Raw genomic sequence first — 21,096 nt, 5'->3', positions numbered from 1 at the left:
CTAGAGTAAAGATCCTTTTAGTATCCTTTCTTCGAAATATTCTCATTGAAGACAAGTTAGGTTACATATTTTCTTGTAATTCAATAATTTGTGTTAATTTTGGTGTGTTTCACTAAATTTTATGATAAGATCAAACCTTTAACCTAACATCAGCCCAATATTACGGTCCATTGAAAGTTGAAACTAAACTTAGTAGTTAAGACAAGACTAATATATACAATTATTATGTGTATAAGAGCACCCGCAACGCGGGCCGCCCGCGTTCCGCGTTTCGTGCCGGCGGAACAGAACCGGCGCGCGACGCGTTGCGGAGGTGCTTTCCGTCTCCGTGTCGTTCCCAAGCCGTGCCAGGTGCCGACGGCACGACCCGCGGCACGGTCCGTGCCGCCACGCGCTTCGGCGACGTGGCTCGCCTTCGTCGTGCGTGACGCCCACTCGCCGACCCGCGAGTGAGCGTCGTCACGCTGACGCAATAAATTCATTTTTTTTAAAAAAATAAATTTTTAAAAAAATATTTTTTATTTATAAAAATTGTTTTTTATATTTAAAAACAATTTTTACAAATAAATGAATACTAGAAATTCGTATTAGCCCATATATATTTGATTGGCTTGCGAATTTATGAAACTCATTCTTGGTTGTCTCTCTTTTATAGAGACATCCTTGAATGTTTCATGTTCCACTTTCGATGTGGGACAAACTCATTCTTGGTAGTCTCTATTTTATAGAGACATCCTTGAATGTTTTATGTTCCACTTTCGATGTGGGACAAACTCATTCTTGGTTATCTCTATTTTATAGAGACATCATTGAATGTTTTATGTTCCACTTTCGATGTGGGACAAACTGATTTTGGTTATCTCTATTTTGTAAAGACATCCTTGAATGTTTTATGTTCCACTTTCGATGTGGGACAAACTCATTCTTGGTTATCTCTATTTTATAAAGACATCATTGAATGTTTTATGTTCCACTTTCGATGTGGGACAAACTCATTCTTGGTTATCTATATTTTATAGAGACATCCTTGAATATTTTATGTTCCACTTTCGATGTGGGACAAACTCATTCTTGGTTATCTCTATTTTATAGAGACATCCTTGAATGTTTTATGTTCCACTTTTGATGTGGGACAAACTCATTCTTGGTTATCTATATTTTATAGAGACATCCTTGAATGTTTTATGTTTCACTTTTGATGTGGGACAAACTCATTCTTGGTTGTCTCTATTTTATAGAGACATCCTTGAATGTTTTATGTTCCACTTTCGATGTGGGACAAACTCATTTTTGGTTGTCTCTATAAAATTGTATTTTAAATTATGTCATTTTTTATTTTTTTAGGATTTTAATTATGTCTTTTTCTATTTTTTTGAATTTTAAGTTGTAATGTTATTTTAATTTTAATGAAGTGTGTTTGTTTTAATTGAATTGGGTTGGAAATAAAAATAAAAAATGAAATTGAATGAATAGTAATTTAAAGAACGGTTAAGGAACGGAGGGTTGCAGGTTTCGTTCCTTAGTTAAGGAATGGAGTAAAAAAGTACAGTGAGGCCCGCAAATAGTAGTTTAAGGAACGGTTTAGGAACGGTAGGGGAACAGCGTTGTGGATGGCCTAAATAACTTAACTACTAAGTACCAGTAATCACCTTCTCTGATTAATCTCATGCTACACAAGGAACTTTCTGTCACATTCATTAAAAACTGTATATTATAAAAAAGTATAAATGAAAGTAATTATTTACATTCGCAACGTTTAACACTCGAAAAATCATATACTGCCAATATTATTTTGGTGTGCTCCATTAATGTTTGAGAATTGGTCATTGTTTCAGCTAGGTGTATTATGTTGACCGTCATCGTTTGAATTAAAAGGATTACATGCTTTAATATTTTGTTGGCAGCAGCTGTTATTATGTATTTATATTAGACCTCGATATTTGATTTGTTGTTGTGAATGTGAATTATTGCTACCCAAGTGGAATTACTAATTTGTGAGTGAAAATTGCTCATTTATAAATGATCATATTCGGCTATATTCGTGTAAGATATGTTTGTTCGCATTTTTTTCAGTAGTAAATACTACTACAAAAGTCGCGATTTTGAATACACTATAAACTCACACTTCACTTTTTAATGCTTTTACAATGTAATGTATGTTATTGAACACGCGAAATGTAACATATCATGTCATTTTTAGGACCCACATAAAAAACTTGATTTAAGTATTTAATTATATATATATATATATATATATATATATTATATATATATGGGAGCGTTATTCTCCTTTTCACATCTTAGATCCTTTTTCCTTCTTAATATTACGCGTTAGATCTAAGGCATCAACGGATCAGATTGATTCTATAAAACTGGTTCCGTGTTGCATTATAGAAGGTGGTTGTATGCATTACAGGGTTATTATTGACATTTGACGGAAAAGTAACTGCCACATTTTGGTATCTGCGAATAATGCACCACATGGTCACGAGTAATGCATATAATTGACTATATAATGCACAATATGTGAACTGCAATGCATACGAATAAGATGTACCATGTTATGATGTTTGGATACACGTTTCTTGTTTCCCCTAAGGGTTTAATAAGCTTAGGGGCTAGGGTATAGTACGTAGACACGTATGTAATCTTCACATGGTAACGAGTAATGGATATAATTGACTATATAATGCACAATTTGTGAACTGCAATGCATACGAACAAGATGTGTTGTGTTATGATGTTTGACACACGTTTCTTGTTTCCCCTAAGGGTTTAATAAGCTTAGGGGCTAGGGTATAGTACGTACGCATTAATAACAAATTATAAAACGATACGAATAATTCACCAAATTGTCACGAGTAATGGATGTTATTAACTATATAATGCACAATATGTGAACTGCAATGCATACGAATAAGATGTACCATGTTGTGATGTTTGACACACGTTTCTTGTTTCCCCTAAGGGTTTAATAAGCTTAGGGGCTAGGGTATAGTACGTAGACATTACTAACAAATTGTTGTTATTGGAATATACGTATGTGCATTATTTGGTTTAGGTAGTGCATTATGTAGCTGTTAATTGTCATTATCTCAGTATATTATGCATTATTAGAGGTATTGTGTATATGGGTTAATCAACGGATTGAAGATTACATACGTGCATTTAGTAATGTCTACGTACTATACCCTAGCCCCTAAGCTTATTAAACCCTTAGGGGAAATAAGAAACGTGTGTCAAACATCATAACATGGTACATCTTATTCGTATGCATTGCAGTTCACATATTGTGCATTATATAGTTAATAACATCCATTACTCGTGACAATTTGGTGAATTATTCGTATCGTTTTATAATTTGTTATTAATGCGTACGTACTATACCCTAGCCCCTAAGCTTATTAAAGCCTTAGGGGAAACAAGAAACGTGTGTCAAACATCATAACACTGCACATCTTGTTCGTATGCATTGCAGTTCACAAATTGTGCATTATATAGTCAATTATATCCATTACTCGTTACCATGTGAAGATTACATACATGTCTACGTACTATACCCTAGCCCCTAAGCTTATTAAACCCTTAGGGGAAACAAGAAACGTGTGTCAAACATCATAACACAGCACATCTTGTTCGTATGCATTGCAGTTCACATATTGTGCATTATATAGGCAATTATATGCATTACTCGTGACCATGTGGTGCATTATTCGTAGCGGTTTCCAGCCATTATTAGATTACTATTGTACCCTCATAATGCACAAAATAGGACAAATAATGCAACACGGGATTAATTACCCAATGTTGATCTTGACCGTCCATTTCTCTAATCTAATGGCTGATATTAAGAAGGAAAAATGAGGAAATATAGGAAAAGGAAATGAATACATCCCTATATATATATATATATATATATATATATATATATATATATATATAGGATTGTATTCAAATCCTTTTCCCCTTATAAATCCTTTCTCCTTCTTAATCTCATCCGTCGATTTACAGTGATCTAATGGTTTAAATCTTAATCTGAAATTATAAAAGTTTCTTAGTTTTTAACGTGTAAAGGGCAGAATAGGGAATAACAATTGGAGTTAGTTATGGTATGGTCCATGATTTCCTCCGTTGAGGATTTCTGCACTTTCTCAACTTATTTTCTTCAGATTTCGCTGGATTCTTTCTCCATTAGTCCGGGATTAATTTGCGTCGATCACACTGCGAGAAATTTGTATTTCACAGATTCGTCGTTTCTGTATCAAGCGCATACAGATTTTGATTTTCCACGATTGTTCGATTATCAATCGAAGAAGGTAATCCACCTGATTTTCGCTCATGTTTATTGATTTCGTTGTTTTCAATGGAAGAAGGTAATCCACCTTATTAATGGCCGCGATTCCATCATCTCACTCCTCCGGAACCGCTACCGACGGGCCCGTCGTCAGCCTGCTCAACAAGCGCATTCGTGCGCTGCGCAAAAAGCTCAACCGCATATCGCAAATGGCGGAATCCCTCTCTCGCGGTAAATCCCTCAACAAAGAGCAGCAGGAAACCCTCCGTTCTAAGTCATTCATCGTGCCCCTCAATACAAGTCAATAAAGGTCATTCGATTTGTATTTACAGAAATTCTGTTTATCAGTCTGGATTCCCTCATTCAAATTGATGCCCATGTTTATTGATTTGGATGGTTTCAATTTTTTTTTTAAAATTCAGTCGCATAACCAAAATGTCTAGATCAGGAAATTCGTGTTTCATGTAGGTGTGCCTCTGTAATGTTTTATCGAAACATTTTTATCATACTACTAGGTTTCTTATTTCATGTGCCATGGGCGTTCAATCATTCCCCCAGGGTTGCCGATTTCAGGGCATAGGAGTGTTGTATACTATGAGTTGAATTCGCGGCCGTAGAAGAGGTTGCATTATTGAGTTGAATGGTTCAACTCGGGGACTTTGAAGTGCATAACGCGTATGTATATTTCAAAACAGATATACATAATGTACATATTGTGTAGTATAATGCGTAGTTTAGTTTCTGTAATGCATGATTTGTGGTATGTAATGAACATTTATCCTTACCTGTTTAATTTAGGTTGTGTCGTGTTTCGATGCTTTACGCACGTTTCTTGTTTTCCCTAATGGTTTAACAAGCCTAGGGGCTAGGGTGTAGTATGTTCTAAGTCTAAAAAACGTTATCCAAATACACGAGCTGCAGTAATTCGTCTGGGGTTGCACATGCATAGCGCGTAGGCATTTTTTTAAAACAAATATACATAATGTACATATTATGCAGTGTAATGCGTAGTTTTAGTGTCTGTAATGCATTATTTGTGATATGTAATGAACATTTATCCTGCCTCGTTTCATTTAAGTTGTGGCGTGTTTCGATGTTTGGCGCACGTTTCTTGTTTTCCCTAAGGGTTTAACAAGCTCATGGGCTAGGGTCTAGTATTTACAACAACAACCATGTGATGCATAAAACAAGATAAATAATGCATTCAAATAACCAAATAATGTACATAATCACTCAAGTAATGAACATACAAATATTGCATTCATTCTTAGACTCATGTACAACAGCAATCTAAAGATGCATAAAACATGATAAATAATGCATAGAAATAGCGACATAATGTACAAACATGATAAATAATGTACAAATACACGAGCTGGAGTAATTCGTCTGGGTTGCACATGCATAACGCGTATGTATATTTCAAAACAGATATACATAATGTACATATTGTGTAGTATAATGCGTAATTTAGTTTCTGTAATGCATGATTTGCGGTATGTAATGAACATTTATCCTTACTCGTTTAGGTTGTGCCGTGTTTCGATGCTTTATGCACGTTTCTTGTTTTCCGTAAGGGTTTAACAAGCCTAGGGGCTAGGGTGTAGTATGTTCTAAGTCTAAAAAACGTTGTCCAAATACACGAGCTATAGTCATTCGTCTGGGGTTGCACATGCATAGCGCGTAGGCATTTTTTAAAACAGATATACATAATGTACATATTATGTAGTGTAATGTGTAGTTTTAGCTTCTGTAATGCATGATTTGTGGTATGTAATGAACATTTATCCTTACCCGTTTAGGTTGTGCCGTGTTTCGATGCTTTACGCACGTTTCTTGTTTTCCGTAAGGGTTTAACAAGCCTAGGGGCTAGGGTGTAGTATGTTCTAAGTCTAAAAAATGTTGTCCAAATACACGAGCTATAGTCATTCGTCTGGGGTTGCACTTGCATAGCGCGTAGGCATATTTTAAAACAGATATTCATAATGTACATATTATGTAGTGTAGTGCGTAGTTTTAGCTTCTGTAATGCATGATTTGTGGTATGTAATGAACATTTATCCTTACCCGTTTAGGTTGTGCCGTGTTTCGATGCTTTACGCACGTTTCTTGTTTTCCGTAAGGGTTTAACAAGCCTAGGGGCTAGGGTGTAGTATGTTCTAAGTCTAAAAAACGTTGTCCAAATACACGAGCTATAGTCATTCGTCTGGGGTTGCACTTGCATAGCGCGTAGGCATATTTTAAAACAGATATTCATAATGTACATATTATGTAGTGTAGTGCGTAGTTTTAGCTTCTGTAATGCATCATTTGTGATATGTAATGAACATTTATCTTGCCCCGTTTCATTTAAGTTGTACCGTGTTTCAATGTTTGGCGCACGTTTCTTGTTTTCCCCAAGGGTTTTACAAGCCTAGGAGCTAGGGTGTAGTATGCACAACAGCAACCACGTGATGCATAAAATAGGATAAATAATGCATTCAAATAGCCAAATACTGTACAGAATCACTCAAGTAATGAACATACAAATATTGCATTCATTCTTAAACTCATGTACAACATCAGTCTAATGATGCATAAAACAGGATAAATAATGCATAGAAATAGCTAAATAATGTACAAATATTGCATTAACTCTTAGACTCATGTACGAGTTCCGTGACGGCTTCCTTATGCCGTGGAGTTAAACTCTTTATACAATTCAGAAAATCTGTAGAGGTTCGTCGACAATACAGATGGTCGACGTGCCTACCCCTTGGTTTCCAATCCTCCATCTCTTCCAGAGTTGTACTATTCCCGTCCTCTGATAATTGCTCCCGGAATTTCTGGGCAATTCCTACTGGCAGTATATCGTCGACTGCCTCGTCGATGTCCAATCTTAGCTGCTTTAATGGTGTACAACATACACAATAATAACATACAATTAGTTACATAATGTACAGACTGAATAAATAATGTGGACAGTTATACTGCATTCACTTATACACCCTTGTACAGAAGCCTCAAAATAATGCCTAAAAACTGATACATAATGCATTATAATAATAAAAAAATGTTCAGAATCAATCAATAAATGCACCACGAATATTGCAATCACCCATTGTCCCATGTCCAACAACAGTCACATAAAGCATAAACCATGATAAATAATGCACTAAAATAACTAAATAATGTACAGATCCGGTCAAGTAATGAACATACAAATATTTCATTCACTCTTTGACCCATGTACAACAGCAGTCACATGATGCATAAAACAGAATAAAAATGCATTCAAATCACCAAATAATGAACAGAATCTCTCAAGTAATGAACATATAAATATTGCATTCACTCTTAGACTCATGTACAACAGCGGCCAAATGATGCATAAAACAGGAAAACTAATGCAAAGAAATAGCTACGTAATGTACAGATTCGATCAAGTAATGAACATACAAATATTGCACTCACTCTATGACGCATGTACAACACAAGTCACATAATGGCTAAACCATGATAAATAATGCATAGAAATAGCTACATAATGTAAAAATTAATCAACTAATGAACATACAACTACCGCATTAACTCATTTACCCATGTACAACAACATACCTATAATGCCTAAAACATAATGCACAACACTTCTTACAATAATGTATACATTCCATCGAATAATGCACGACATAATATAACATACACTCAACCCAAAATCATAATGTATACCAATCCATACAATGTACAGAACAAATAATGCACAAACGAATATTAAAATAATAACAAATTTGGTAAACAACTCCGTACAATACTGAACAAATCGCAACAAATAATGCACAAATGATAACAACATTCACTCATTTACAGGTTTCTTATTAAACTGATTCATGTAGCTTCAAACAAAAATATAATGCACAACAATTCCTACAATAATGTACACACTGCATCAAACAATGCACGAATAAATACAACATTCACTCAATTACAGACATATTAAGTTGTCGACATTGCTCACCTGCAGCCTGGGTTGGTTGGCTTTTGAAAGGCCTGCCTCGTTTCGTCATCCTGGATCTGTGACACAAACCAAAAATCAAATCGGATACAATCTTCTCTCCAAAATCGCTCAATACACAATTGTCAACCTGTTATTAACTACAAACTTCAATAATAGACAGAACCCTAACACAAATGAACACGATTTTACGATTTACTAAAATCTCGACCAAAACAAGTGCGAAAAACATTGAATCGACGATTAGGTGGTGTGTCAGCGGTGATAATCGGCGATAAACAGTGGGTATTATGAAAATTTGAAGCGTTAAAACCCTACCTTGTTGTCGACTCGAACTGGAAGTCGCGCGCGAAGGGAGTGAGTTTTCGACAGTGAAACGGCGGCGGAATGTTGAATTAACAGCGAAAATCGACACTAAGGTTGGTTTCCGGTGGATTGGAGTGGCTGTTGGGGTTTGGAAATGGGGGGGAATTCGGGGCGACGATGTTGAATCGTGGGTTTGAGGAGTGCGGCGGTGGGAGTGAGAGAGAGAGAGTGGGTAGATGGAAGGTTTATGAAAATCACGCTGAAATCTCGCTCCTTACGTTTTAATTCATTGTTGTTTTACAATTATACCCATATAATGCACAGAATGACTCTAATAATGCAACACGGGATGATTTTGTGATGCTTCATCTAGTCCATCCATTCCATCAATCTAATGGTTGATATTAAGAAGGAACTTAAATCTAATGGAGGAAAAGGATATTAACACTACCCTATATATATATATATATATATATATATATATATATATATATATATATATATAGGGATGTATTCATTTCCTTTTCCTATATTTCCTCCTTTTTCCTTCTTAATCTTAACCGTTGATTTTCGAAATCTTATGGCCTAAATTTAGCTGTATAAACAATATTTTTAATGATTAAAAACCGTGAAAAGGGCTTAATTGGAACTCAATATGTTGGTTGGTTATGGTAAGTCCTTAATTTAGGCTTAATAAGATCTGCACAGTTATGCTTCCCTGCAATACGCCCAGACGCGAAGTTCTCCACACATCCCTCGTTGCAATTGAATTTGTGCGCTCATCACTGATTTGCAATTCTCGGATATCAATTCACGCTTATGGTTTTATTAAAAAGGTTCTCAATTCATTATTCAATTGTTATTTTTGCAATTGGTAGAATATAACAATATTGAATTATGGATAATAGTGTATGGACTATGGGGAATCCTTCCATTTGATTTTTTATTTGCATACAAAACTCACGAATCACAATTCTAATCCAAATAATTAAATAAGATGCCCATTTAGCCATTACTGTTTCCACACACGTGATTCTTCTCCGTTTCCGAAGACTCATTTTCTCCTCCTCAATTTGAATATAGTGGAGTTGTAGTAAACAACAGATGTTAAAATTTTAAACTGCATATATTGATGAACATGATCTGAAGTAATAATGTATAGATTATATATATCGATTTGGGATACATTGATGGAATGTTGGTTATGAAAGAGATATATATGCACTATTTCTGAAGGGTAATGTACAACATATGAAAGAGATAATACATGTAATGTATAAATATGAAGATGTAATGCACTATTTCTGAAGGGTAATGTGCACCGTATGTCATATAATGCATATTAAGCTTAACATGTATTGTTTTGTGATTAATAACAATGTTTAAACCGATACGAATAGTGCTCTGAATGTTAACGAATAATGGATATTATTGGCTATAAAATGCACCATGTGTGAACTGCAATGTATACGAATAAGATGTGTCGTGTTTCGTTGTTTGGCACACGTTTCTTGTTTCCCCTAAGGGTTTAATAAGTCTAGGGGCTAGGGTATAGTACGTACACATAAATAACAACGTTTAAACTGATACGAATAATGCATCGAATGGTTACTAATAATGGATATTATTGATTATATAATGCACCATATGTGAACTGCAATGTATACGATTAAGATGTGTCGTGTTTCGATGATTGACACACGTTTCTTGTTTCCCCTAAGGGTTTAATAAGCCTAGGGGCTAGGGTATAGTACGTACTCATTAATAACAATGTTTAAACAAATACGAATAATGCACCGAATGGTAACGAATAATGGATATTGTGGACTACATAATGCACCATATGTGACCTGCAATGTATACGAATAAGATGTGTCGTGTTTCGATGTTTGACACACGTTTCTTGTTTCCCCTTAGGGTTTAATAAGCATAGGGGCTAGGGTATAGTACGTATTCATTAATGGTCTTTGTTAACGTTGTTATTAATGTGTACATACTAGACCCTATCCCCTGGGCTTAATATTAATGCGTATATAATGTACATAAAATTTAGGCGTACTATATGTATGGCTTAATATTTTAGGTGTACAATATACATATGCATTATTTGGGTTTGCCATTGCATTACGCCCAAGTATTGGTGCATTATTTAGTTAAAATACACAAACAACGTTCAGTAATGCATAATCTAATACGAATACTTACATTATATGCAGATATGATGCACATTAAATTGAGGCCTACTATATATATGGTTTAAATTATTAGGTGTGCAATATACAAATGCATTATTTGGTGTTGCCATTGTATTGCGCATAACGATTGGTGCATTATTTGGGTTAAATACACAAACAACGTTTTGTAATGCATAATCTAATACGACTACTTACATTATATGCATATATGATGCACATAAAATAGAGGCGTACTACATACAGGGCTTAATGTATTAGGTGTTTAATATACAAATGCATTATTTGGTGTTGCCATTGCATTGCGCACAAGGTTTAGTGCATTATTTGGCATATGTTAAGCATTACGAGAGTTAATCGGCCAACTATACAGACAAAAAACATAATACAAACAAGACAAATAACATAATACACCAATTACACACTAAGTATTCTTAGCCGTCTGAATAATCACGATGAACATACGGTTAGGCTGATTGTTCACAAGATCAAAATCAGAAAGACTAGTCTCAAAAACATTGTTAAGTGTATTCAAGTTTGTAAAAAGATCTAAAGTGCTAAGTCTTCCAACAAATACCAGAAACCATCAAGCACTACAAGCTGTCTTGGATTTAACTGCTTCAAGCAGTTCAGAAACTCCGACGGTGTGCGCCTGTAGTAAAGACGATCAGTCTTTCTTCCCTTAACTTGTGTCTGTTGAACATCACCTGCTGAGCTACTAGGGGCAGCAGCTGCCAACCGATCCCTCAACTTTTGTGCCAACGCTACCGGAATTAAATCATCAACTGCATCGTCGAGTTCAGATCTTACTCGCTTATCTGAAATTGCACAAACAAAGTAACAAATCACAACATTTTCAAAAAAGTGGACTACGTTCTGTGTAATGATGTGTTCATGTTAATGTTTACATATTAATGCAAACAACGTAATCAATCACATCACATGAATGATTGAGTAAAACATTCGCATAATGCATTAAACATCACTGATAATGCACTAAATATTAATGCTACTGCTTTAGATACTACTGATAATGCACTAAATATTACTGCTACTGCATTAGATAATACTGTTAATGCACTAGATATTACTGATAATGCATTAGATACTACTGATAATGCACTAAATATTACTGATAATGCATTAGATAATATTGATAATGCACTAAATATTACTTATAATGCACTAAATATTACTGATAATGCATTAGATATTACTGATAATGCACTAAATATTACTGCTAATGCACTAATATACCTCATATAATGCACACAGTAACACTAAAAAATACATGCTTATAGTTCCACAATTCATTGAATATATCTGAAATTATGAACCGTGTCATGTTTTTAGTTAGCACACCACGCAACATGTATAATGCGGATTTAACAGAATTGCTAATACCATCACTCACAATCTAAATATTAATGATACTGCATTAGATACTACTGATAATGCACTAAATATTACTGATAATGCACTAGATAATACTGATAATGCACTAAATATTACTGATAATGCATTATATACTACGGATAATGCACTAATATACCTCATATAATGCACACAGTAACACCAAAAAATGCATGCTTATAGTTCCACAATTCATTGAATATATCTGAAAGTATGAACCGTGTCATGATTTTAGTCAGCACACCAGACAACATGTATAATGCGGATTTAACAGAATTGCTAATACCATCACTCACAATCTGAAAAAACAAATATTGATTTGAAGCAACACGATGTAAATTTTACCTGCAGCCTCTGTTACTTGCGATAGCGGACGACCCCTCTTCGGCATTTTCGATCTGGCAAAAACCACAAAAACATATCATGGTACTGGAATTCATCATTATTTAACCGAACCCAAAATGGGTCTGCAAAATCACGAAACCGCCGCCTTGGTCTGCAAAATCACGAAAAAAGGACGCCTAAATCACTGTTGAAACATACCTATTAGAAAGTAGTCGGTGTTTCCGAGTCGATTTCAGCGTTGAAAGCTAATTCCCTCCGAAAATTTGGTCGACAAAATCCAAAATCTCCAAACGCGCCGCTGGGGAGGTAGATTTCTAGGGTTTGGATAGTGGAGAGAGTGGAAGTAGTTGTAAGGGTTGTGGGCGTAATGAATGAGGAAAAAAGGAGAATAGAAGCGTTTGAAATCCCGTGAAATTAGCATATTCCAAGATATGGCAGTTCAGCTTCTGTCAAATGGCCAAATTACCCCTGTAATGCATTAAGCCAACGTCTATAATGCAACACGGAGGTAAATTTATTAAAACAATCCGATCCGTCGATTCCCTAGATCTAACGGGTATTATTAAGAAGGAAAAAGGATGTAAGATGGGAAAAGGAGAATAAGGTCCCCTATATATATTATATATATATATATATATATATATATATATATATATATATATATATATATAGGATTGTGATCAAGATAGAACCATTCTTAAACGTAGAACAAATGCCAAACGGAGGTCGTTAGATCTTTTAATCCAATGGTGTTGATTTGCACAGCAACTTCCCATTACAAACAAAACTATTATTAATGGGTGAATGCAGAGAAGTGAAAAAATAAAGCATGCATGGACTCTTCTTCGTTTCATTCATTCTTCCATCAACATGTGAGTTTTTTCACATGTTGAGTCCGGAATGTCGTGAAAACATAGTCTAATATGTATGATTTTTAATCTTTACTGTCATTTTTTCCTCATCCAATGAATAAAATATGTAGAGTTCTAGGTTCTACACTTAAGAATGGTTCTATCTTTAACGCAACCCTATATATATATATATATATATATATATATATATATATATATATATATATATATATATATATATATATATATATATATATCTATCTACCCAAACGTGCCCTTTGTGATTTAAAGTTCCAAAAACTTTTAAAATACACTAAAAATAGAATCAAAAGTTGCAATACTCCTTATTAGTGATAGTACATAAATTGATATGTGCCGCATTGTTTTCACACAACACGAATTCCTCGTCACTCGGTGCATATTTGTTTTAATGCATAAAGCATAATAATTAAATTATTTTTAAACAATGGTCATATTATAATGTCGTGCACTTTGGTTTATCATGCTACTTTATTATAGTCTCAAAGCATTTATTGCTAAAACGGTAAACAATAATAATAGGGGGTCGTATTATGGCGGAGATATTTATAACGTTTGAATTCTTCTACGAAACTTAAACTCTAAGTCTACTAATTTGGTTAGAGTCGAGTCAATAATTTAAAGTATCTATGTTGGTTAGGTCGATTATGGAACCTTCGTATTTGTGTAGATCGAATCAATTAATTACTAATCTTACATCACCCTACATCATTTTGTTTGACATGGTATCTATTTTCTTATTATAAAAGTTATCATTTCTTTCACACGTATTGCTTGTCGTTTTTCATAATTATACATATTCATTAATGTTCATTACATATGGATGAGCAATTATGCAATGTGAGATTGTGCCACTTTGAACTCTCACCAAGGTCCAAATGCTCACACACAAATACGGAATTTCTTTTGGCCCAATAAGCACAATTCCTATAAAATCTTTTTTGTATGTTTAGACATTTTTGTAATGTTTAAAATGTATAATTATAAATAAAATATAGTATGTATGTATGTATGTATGGAATAATTATCATAAAAGACATTGTTATATTACTCATAAAACAACATTACTAATATACTAGTAATATAATATACAGTATAATGTAATTTTGTTAAAAATTATAATTAGAAGGAAGAAGAATGAATTTGAATGACCATTCCCATCTTAGACGCAATGAAGGGCTATTCACATGTAAATTGGAATATGATGATACCTAAAAATAATATACACAAAGAAATGAAATAAAGATAGAAACCCCATCAATTTTGTCATTCTAAAAATGGTACTGAGATTTTAGTTGTGTGATATCATGATAGAAGTTCATCAAAATACTATTCCAATACTTAATTTCTCATTACACGATATTCGTCTATGTCCATTTCGTCAACTTTCGATATTGTGATGAATGTCTTAATCGAGCCCCGATTTTCTTGTTCCAAAATATGTGCAAGTAGACTTTTATTTAATTGAAAGTTCAGAAAATTTTTACCGCTTTTATTTACTTCCAAAGTTGCAGAAACTAACAAATTGGTCAAAAAAAGTGCCACAGTTTCTTCTTTTTTGGTAAATCGAATCTCTGCTCGAACATTGCTTACAAATTCCGAATGCAAATTTATAAACATCAAAATATGGAATTTCTTAAAGTTATCATCATTATAAAAGGCACAAATGTCTGGAAAATAATTAGGGAAATGAGCAGACAAGCTTTAGTTTATGTTGGCTGAAATCAAAATTTGGGACCTCAACTTTGTTCAAATTTTAATTCTCTCTCTTCTTTACTTGATCCCTTTTCTTGCTTTCCTCTGCATTTCGCCCCCACAGATTGGGACCCTTGTCTGCTACTTTTTTATATTTTTTTGTTAAATTTGTGAATCCAATTTTAAGGTGAAAACAACAGAACTGATGGGGTGCGTACTAAACAAGCCCAACAGCAATGACGGCCCATCAGCCCAAAGTCCAAGGAAGAGTATGAGTTCGGCATTACCAAAGAGTTCGGCCTCAGCCTACAGCTCGGTAAAAGCCAACCAATCAAGCTCTGCTCTCAGGTCGGCATCAAGCTCTACTCTCAGATCGGCAACCAAAGCAGTTCGGTCTCAGTATTCGACCGAACAAGGAGTTAGTGGACCCATACCGGATTTCCACAACTTCCAACACACCCACTACCACGTGGTGTCAACTCAGGCCACGATCGTAGGCCATGACCTACGCTACATCCACGATCTTAGGCCATGACCTCCACGACATCCACAACCATCATTGGTGGTGATGCAAGCCACGATCTTAGTTCAATGTATAAATAGAACTTAGATCAGATAGAAAAAGGTTAAGCTCTCTAGAGATAAAATATCATATAGCAAGTCTGTGTTGTAAGCTGTAATCCCAGATCAAGCAATACAATCTTGCCCTCCCTTCTTCCCGTGGACGTAGATTTACTTCAGTAAATCGAACCACGTAAATTCTTTGTGTCGTAGTCTTTATTCTCTACCAGCATTTACTAACATCAGAAATTCGCGGACCCATCACTGGCGCCGTCTGTGGGAAACAGAGAACCAAATTTGTGATAAAGCGAATTTTTGACCCTTTTTCCACCCCAAAAAAAATGCATACCAGATCACACACTACCCGCAATACCGTTCGTGAAAACCATGAGGAAGCTAGTCCAGCCCGCAGGTCCGGAAAACAGCCTCGGGAGACAGCTACTTCCAGTTTTCACGATGAAGGAACAAGCCGCTCAAAAGGTCCACACACCGAGTCTTCCCAGCAGCCTGATTTGAATGAGGCTGTCAAGCTGTTCTTGGCTGAGAAGCAGGATGAGTTCTTAGCCTTCCTGCAAAAGAGCCAAGAGCCGAAGACGAAAACGGTGGATTCTCCTTCCTCATCCAGACATGAAAGTCACTACCGCAGTAGTGCCGTGTCTTCCAGGAAGAAGAATCCTCAACCCCGACATGTTCCTGTTCCTCCTCGGTACCGGAATCACAGGAGATCTCCATCTCCTCCATACCGAAGAGATGTCGGGTTCGCCATGTACGGAGCATTGAAGACTCCGTTCTCGGACGATATCACCCGAACTCCCCTTCCACAGAACTACCGAACTCCGTCGATGACTTATGACGGGTTGGTGGATCCTCATGACTTCCTGGGATGCTATCAGTATAACATGGCGAACCAGGGTCTCAATGAGGTCCATATGTGCAAGCTGTTCCCCGAGCTGCTTATCGGGAACGCGAGAAGGTGGTTCGATAGCCTCCCCCAAGGCAGCATTAGATCTTACCGAGATCTAATGGATGCTTTCCACAGGAGGTTCTTTCAGAAAGCGGAAGCCCGGATCACTTCGGCTCAGCTGCTTTCTATACGTCAAGGTCGCGACGAAAGGATCAGCGACTTCATGACGAGATTCCACAAGGAATGCCTACAAGTAGATGATCTCAACGATCTACTTGTCATTTCGGCATTCCAAAATGGAATCCTGCCCGGAGCTCTCTACAGAAAGCTCGTGGAATGCAGTCCGCAAACAGCTCAAGAGATGTGGGACATTGCGGACCAGTTCTCCCGTGCCGATGAGGCTGACCGTCGCAAACGGTCTTTAGACAGCTCATCCCGAGGAGACAGGAGGAAGCCCGATCATAGCGATCAGGGACATCCTCGCCGAACTCCTTTTGGCGATCAGGGACATCCTCGCCGAACTCCTTTTGAAAGGATTCAAAGGACTCCGGTGCAAGACAGATTGGGACCCCGTCTCAATCCCGAGAAGCCGCCCGCTCAGTTCGTACCGCTGAACAAGCCGAGAGCGGAAATTTTCGAACTGCACTCTGACCTGTTCGAAAAGCCAAAGCGGATGACGAAATCAGCCGCGCGCCGACCCCAGGATAACTACTGCTCCTACCATCAAGACCACGGTCACGATACCGAGGAGTGCAGAAACTTGGCTGCAGGTATCGATGTTCTTGTGAGGGCAGGGACATTGAAAAAATACCAAAGCAAGCAGTCAAAGAAGAATAAGAAGCAGAGAGGTGCGAACTGCGCTCCTCAGGATCCGAAAAGGCAGCCGGATCCCGAAGACGATGACGAGCCGCAATATGATGGAGTAATCCAGACTATTGACGCTCTCCCTGCCGGGAAGACCAAGTCGTCCCTGAAGTCAGAGCGCAGAGGCTCCAATCGAGAGGAGCCAACGCATAAAAGGCTGAAGCAGGACGAAGTGATTACGTTCTCGGATGCTGATCCCGTCCCGGCCATCTCTCCTCACCAAGACGCCATTGTCATCCAAGCCGGAGTGGCAAACAAACTGATCCACAGGGTGTTTGTGGATACAGGAGCGTCAGTCAGCATTCTTTTTAAAGAGTGCTTCGACAAACTAGAAGTGGACCCAGCTCGGCTCAGTCCGGCTCCGCTTCCCCTGAAGAGCTTCGCCCAGGAGGACACCCGCCCTGAAGGTATTATCAGCCTTCCGATCACGGTGGGGAAAGCGCCTACTAGCTCCAGTACGATGATTGAGTTTTTCGTGGTGAAAGCTCGGTCCCCGTACAACGTCATCCTGGGAAGAGACTGGCTCAACACAGTTCGGGCCATTTGCTCCACTTATCACCTCACCATCAAGATCCCTACTAAAGGAGGGATAGCGGTCATCCGAGGTGACCAAAAGAGAGCAAAGGAATGTCTGCAAATTGCGCTTAGAAGTGCCGAGCAGTCAGATCGGCACCACCAAGCATAGCAATCACAGCAGCCGGAGTCAGAGGCAATGACCGAAGTCATACCGGAGCCGAATTCGATGACAGTTCAGCTGTACGAAGACGATCCATCCAGAACGGTTAAGATCGGCTTCGCGGGAACGCCTCTACTTCGGGAAAAAAACCATCCAGCTCCTCAAGGAGTATAAAGACGTCTTTGCATGGTCTCCGTTGGACATGACCGGAGTGCCCCCCGAGGTAATCACTCATCGGTTAAATATTGATCCTTCGGTCCGGCCGATAAAACAGAAGCAAAGACTCTTTGCGGCAGAACGAAGTCAAGTCATCCATGACGAAGTCCGTCAATTATTGAAGGCGGATGTGTTATTCGAAGTGAAGTATCCTTCATGGGTGGCCAATCCTGTCATGATCAAGAAAAAGGAAGGAGGATGGCGGATGTGCATAGATTTCACCGATCTAAATAAGCACTGTCCCAAAGATTGCTATCCCCTTCCGAACATAGATAAAAAAGTAGAAGCTTTGATAGGCTTTGAAATTTTTTGTTTTCTTGATCTGTACAAAGGATACCATCAAGTTTTAATGGACGAGATTGACGCTTCAAAAACGGCCTTCATTACTGATTTCGGCATTTTCGCTTATAAAAAGATGCCATTCGGTTTAAAGAATGCCGGAGCCACTTATCAAAGGATGGTAGACAAGCTTTTTCGGCACCTGATTGGAAAGGAGGTCGAAGTGTATGTTGACGATATAGTCGTCAAAAGCAAAAGCACTTCGGAGTACGAGCACAACCTCAAGTCCACTCTCAACGTGCTCAAGAAAGCCAACCTCAAACTTAATCCCCAAAAGTGTACCTTTTTGGTAGATTCGGGAAAGTTTCTGGGTTGTTGGGTTTCAAAGGACGGACTCAAGGCAAACCCCTCAAAAGTTCAAGTCGTTCAGAACATGGCAATGCCGAAGTCCATACATGACGTGCAAAGGCTAACCGGATGTCTAGCCGCACTGAATCGATTCCTTTCCCAAGCAGCCGAAAAGCAACTGCCGTTCTTCAAGGTGTTGAAAAAGGCACCAAAGTTCGAGTGGGGAGCCGAGCAGAAAAAGGCCTTTGACGAGCTCAAAAGTTATCTAGCCGAGCTTCCTATTCTCTCTGCTCCAACCGAAGCCGAAGTAATATTCTTATACTTAGCGGCATCGGATCAAACCATCAGCGCGGTGCTTGTACGAGAAGAAGGCCTAAAGCAGCTTCCCATCTATTTTACAAGCCGAGCATTAAGAGGTCCAGAAACCAGGTATCAACCTCTGGAAAAGATTGCTCTAGCATTAGTAAATGCAGCAAGGAGACTGCGGCCATACTTCTATGCTCACAAGGTATGCGTCTTAACTGATCTGCCACTTCGGCAAGTGTTGACCAAACCAGAAGCATCAGGCAGAATCGCCAAGTGGGCTATAGAGTTGGGAGAGCACACAATTGAATATCTACCTCGGAAAGCCATCAAGGGACAAGCCTTGGCAGATTTTCTTGCAGAAGCAAAGTTCGATCAAGCAATTCCTGTTATTGCCGAACAGAAGAATTCTGCCAATGCCGAACTAGCACAGCCCTTGGAATCCGAAGTAGAGCCGCCGGACTGCTGGAGCGGATTCGTAGATGGAGCTTCAAACAAGATGGGAAGTGGAGCTGGTATTCTACTTGTCGCTCCCGACGGACACGAGGTAACCTACTCACTTCGGTTCCTATTCCCCACTACTAATAATGAAGCCGAGTACGAAGCCCTCCTGGCCGGACTCCAGTTAGCGCAAAGTCTGCTCGTCAAATCTCTCAAAGTCCATTGTGATTCACAAGTCATAGTATATCACATGTTGGGTACAAGTGAAGCTCGTGACGAGAGAATGAAGAAGTATTTGGACAAAGCGCAAAGCATCAGCCGAAGTTTCTCCTATTTTCGGATAATCCGCATTCCCAGAGCGGAAAATAGCCGAGCAGATACCTTAAGTAAGTTGGCCTCAGATCCGAGCTCAAAGGCGGAAGAATTAATGCATCGAAGCATTGATGAAGCCGAGGTACATTCAGTATCCAGCTCGCCGAACTGGATGACGCCGATCTTGCAGTATCTGGATCAAGGACAATTGCCCGAGGATAAGAGAGAAGCTCGGAAGATCACGTGCCGAGCACTTCGGTACGAACTTCATGAAGGAGTCCTCTTTAGAAAGTCTTACCTCCAGCCGTTATTGCGGTGCGTAGGACCAGAAGAGACGGACTACATCCTCAGAGAAGTTCATGAAGGATCGTGCGGTAGCCACATCGGAGCCAGAGCTTTAGCTAAAAAAGTTCTGAGATGGGGATATTATTGGCCAACCATGGTACAAGAGGCAGTGCAGCTCGTCAAGAAGTGTACGAAGTGCCAAATTCATGCAAATGTCCCAAGGATGCCGCAGACCGATCTATACACTATGCAAAGCCCTTGGCCTTTCATGCAATGGGGCATAGACATAGTGGGACCACTTCCTCAAGCTCCTCGGCAAATGAAATTCCTTATCGTTGCCGTGGACTACTTCACGAAGTGGGTGGAGGCTGAACCATTAGCTACGATAACGAGCTCAAAGGCATTGGACTTCGTCTGGAAGAACATAGTGTGCCGATTTGGCATACCCCACATCCTCATCTCGGATAATGGGACTCAGTTCACCGACAAGACGTTCAAGAATTGGTGCCAAGAGCTGAACATTCAACAGCGGTTCACTTCGGTCTCCCATCCCCAAGCAAACGGACAAACGGAAGTAACGAACCGGATTCTGGTGAAAGGGTTAAAAGCTCGGTTAGAACAAGCCAAAGGACAATGGGTAGAAAATCTCCCTCAAGTCCTATGGTCCTACCGAACTACACCCAAAACCTCCAACGGTGAAACTCCGTATAGTCTGGTGTACGGCACTGAAGCCGTAATTCCGGTGGAGATCGGCGTACCCAGTCCCCGAACTCTAAATTTC

Source organism: Salvia splendens, chromosome 3 (assembly GCF_004379255.2).
Source record: "Salvia splendens isolate huo1 chromosome 3, SspV2, whole genome shotgun sequence".
Classification (NCBI taxonomy): Eukaryota; Viridiplantae; Streptophyta; class Magnoliopsida; order Lamiales; family Lamiaceae; genus Salvia; species Salvia splendens.
This window is presented reverse-complemented; position numbering follows the sequence as displayed.